At 45.3% G+C, this 3564-nt stretch overlaps 1 pseudogene; it reads left to right on the top strand.

The window, feature by feature from the left end:
* Nucleotides 1-597: 597 nt before the first annotated feature.
* LOC110329306 lies at nt 598-989 on the top strand (annotated as a pseudogene).
* The last annotated feature ends 2575 nt before the right edge of the window (nt 990-3564 follow it).

The raw sequence follows: 3564 nt of genomic DNA, 5'->3' as shown, positions 1-3564 counted from the left end.
CTATAACTATAGAGAATAGGTATAAAGTAGGGGAATAGAAGGGTGGGAAGGTCCTCTCAAGCAAGGGGAAACAGAATATGTAGAGAGACAAAGGAAAGACTGAAAAAAGAGAATTCAATGGAGAGAAAACAAAAAAAAAAATTAAAAAAAAAAAAAAAAAAAAAAAAGGTTGAGGGAGGAAATATGAGGGTCAGCTAAGGACTGTTTAAGAAGTCTATTCAGACTCAGGCTCCAGCTGCATAGGTAGCAGAGGATGGCCTAGCTGGTCATCAATGGGAGAAGAGGCCCTTGGTCCGGTGCCCCAGTGTGGGGGAATGCCAGGGCCAGGAAGCAAGTGTAGGTGGGTTGGTAGAGCATGTGTCCTTATTACATGTTGGAGAATTTTGGGGGTATATGCTCAGGAGAGGTATTAGGGTGTCCTCAGGTAGTAGTATAGTGAGCAGTGGGGGAGGGGGGAGGAGGTTTTCAGAGGGGAAACCAGAAAAGGGGACAATATTTGAATTGAAATGTAAATAAAGTAAATATCTAATTTTTTTTAAAAAAATATTTCTACTTGGAGCTGTTGTCGAGTTGCAGCAAGTCTGTTGCACCGCACCCATGACAGAGGCTGATGTGAACCCAAAGGCCTATCCCCTCACAGATGCCCACCTCACCAAGCAGCTGCTGGACCTTGTTCAGCAGTCATGTGACTGACTACAAGCAGCTTCGGAAAGGAGCCAGTGAAGCCACCAAGACCCTCAACAGAGGCATCTCTGAGTTCATTGTGATGGCAGCAGACGCTGAGCCCTTGGAGCTCATCCTGCACCTCCCTTTGCTTCGTGAAGAAAAGAACGTGCCCTACATATTTGTGCGCTCCAAGCAGGCTTTATGATGGGTCTGTGGCATTTCTAGGCCAGTCATGGCCTGCTTTGACCATCAAATCAAAGAAGGCTGTCCTGAAGCAGCGGATCCAGTCCATTCAGCAGTCTATTGAAAGCCTCTTGGTGTAGGCAGTGACCTCTGCCTTTTCCTGTCTACTCCTACCTTGTTTGTGTATCATATTGTCTGTTAGTGTGTACTGTTTGTAGCCAGTTTCTATTATAGTGTACTATATCTGGAAAAAATTCTACTCATATGGAAACCTACCTAGTTCTAACCTAGTATAGAAGCTTCTTAAAATACATACATACGTGGAAGAAATCTAAATGGATTAGCCAAATAATGAGGGGAAAAATGTACACACCGTTCACTGACAAGTGAAATATCCAGTGCTGGGAATGGGTTCTATCTGGTTAAATTTGGGGCCTAAGGGATCCCATGGGAGTCTCCAAACATCTCCGGCTATTGCCAAACTTACTGGTTACTTTCCACAAACTGATGGTAAGGTTCTATTGCTGAGTACATACTTAGATATCTCACGGAGCATGGAGAAGTTGATCTGAGGCCAAGCTAGAGCATCATCTCTACTGGCTAATGTTCACACTTGAGGGTAATCTGCACACTACCAGAGAAGACAGGTAAACACCAACTCACAAGTCCTTTATTGTGCAATGGTAATCTGCTTACATGATAGGCTAATGCAATAGACATACATGGTGTGAGTGGATTAACAGCTTGCTTCATGAGATGGAACCCATTCTTGACACGATAGGGCAAGAGCCCAGGAGAAATGGCACACTGATGTTCTACCAAAAGAAACAAAACATCGGTGACTCCTCACTTACGTGACCAATGCCTTTTTTGGCCATCACCAGAAAAGCTTCTTGCAGTAAATGGGATTAGTACAGAGATCCACAACTAGACGATGTGCAGAGAATAAAAACTTTGTAACACTCAGTCCTAAATGGGATGTGCTTATCAACACTCCCCTCAGCCCCTCAGGGCTCAGGCAACTAGGCATTTGCAGAAAGAGGAGGCAGAAAGAATTTAAGAGCCATAGGTCATGGATGATACCAAAGAAACAGTGTCTTCCAGACCCAACGCAGTTGGCATACTCACAGAAGTGATGGCAGAATGAACAGCATCTGCCCAGACTCAAGCCATACAGGGTCACAGCAATGAGAGGGGGAAGCAGGCATGAGCTCCCATCCCTAACTAAGAAGCTATCTCTAATTGATGACTTCACTGGAAGGAAAAATTAGGGTAGGTGTTCCCATCCCTCAACCAGGGGCCATGCCTAACCTCTGGATATGGTCTCTAAAAGATCTCTCTGCCCTTTGTTGGATGGTTAGACTAATGTCATCCTCATTGGTTCCTGCGGGCTTCTAGGTATTCTGGTATCTTGGACTTTCTAGTGGCTACCACCAGTTCCCCATTCCCCACTGCTACACACCTCTGTTCAAATGCCTGATCCTCTGTACTCCTCCCCTGTCTTCTCTATACCTGGTCGTGCCCCCTTTTTCCATCCCCCTCCTCTCTCCCTCCCAGATCCCTCCCTCCCTCTGCCTCTGGTGGTTATTTTATTTCCCCTTCTAAGTAGGACTTAAACATCCACACTTTGGTCTTGCTTCCTCTTGAGCTTCATATGGTCTGTGAGTTGTATCGTGAGTATACCGAGCTTTTTGACTAATTTCCACTTATCAGTGAGTGCATACCATGTGTGTTCTTTTGTGACTGGGTTACTTCACTCAGGATGATATTTTCTAGTTCCATCCATTTACATGTGAATTTCATGAAGTTGTTGTTTTTAATAGCTGAGTAGTACTCTATTGTGTAAATGAACCACATTTTCTGTATCCATTCCTTCGTTGAGGGCAATCCGGGTTGTTTCCAGCCTCTGGTTATTATAAATAAGGCTCTTAAGAACATAGTGGAGCATGTTTGGACATATTTCATCTTACTGGTCTTTTCCTTGTATATTATGGTTTCTGATTTTGGGGTGTGTGTGTGTGTGTGTGTGTGTGTGTGTGTGTTTCTGGGTTTTCCTTTTCAGTTTATTATTCTGGTTTTTTGTTTGTTTGTTTGTTTTGTTTTTTCCTTTCCCTCATTGTTTTCTAAAGAAGGTGTAGTGTTGGAGAAGTAGGGCACTGGAGAGAATTTGGGAGAAATGAGAAGGGAAAAACCATGTTCAGAATATATTGTATTAAAAATTATTTTCGAAGGCAGCCTGCAGAAGCAACACAGCTTCTGGGAGATCCCTTTTCTGGCTACAGTAATCCGGCACCTTTCCCATCAGAGGAGGGGTGTCCGCCCGGGAGGAGTCTCAAGGCCTGAGCTGGAAGGAGAGCCATCTTTGCTCCTGTGCACTGCCAGGGAGAGGACAGCTTGCAGAAGTGACACAGCTTCTGGGAAAGATCCCATTTCTGGCTCCAGTTATCTGGCACCTTTCCCACCGGAGGAGGGGTGTCCTTCCGGGAGGAGTCTCAAGGCCTGAGCTGGCAGGAGAGCCATCTTTGCTCCAGTTAGCTTAGGCTCCAGTCTGCGCTAGTGAGAGTGTGGACCTCAGAAGCTACACAGCTTCAGAACAGACAGAAGCAACCTAACTTCTGGGACAGACCCTGTTTCAGGCAACAGAAATTTGGGCACCTTCCTCTCTAGAGGACCTGTGAGGGCTCTGTCNGCCAGAGCAGGTGAGAGAGTCATATT

The sequence above is a fragment of the Mus pahari genome, chromosome 12 (assembly GCF_900095145.1).
Source record: "Mus pahari chromosome 12, PAHARI_EIJ_v1.1, whole genome shotgun sequence".
Lineage (NCBI taxonomy): Eukaryota > Metazoa > Chordata > Mammalia > Rodentia > Muridae > Mus > Mus pahari.
Note: the sequence above shows the minus strand (reverse complement) of the source record. Positions and strands in the feature narration are given on the sequence as shown.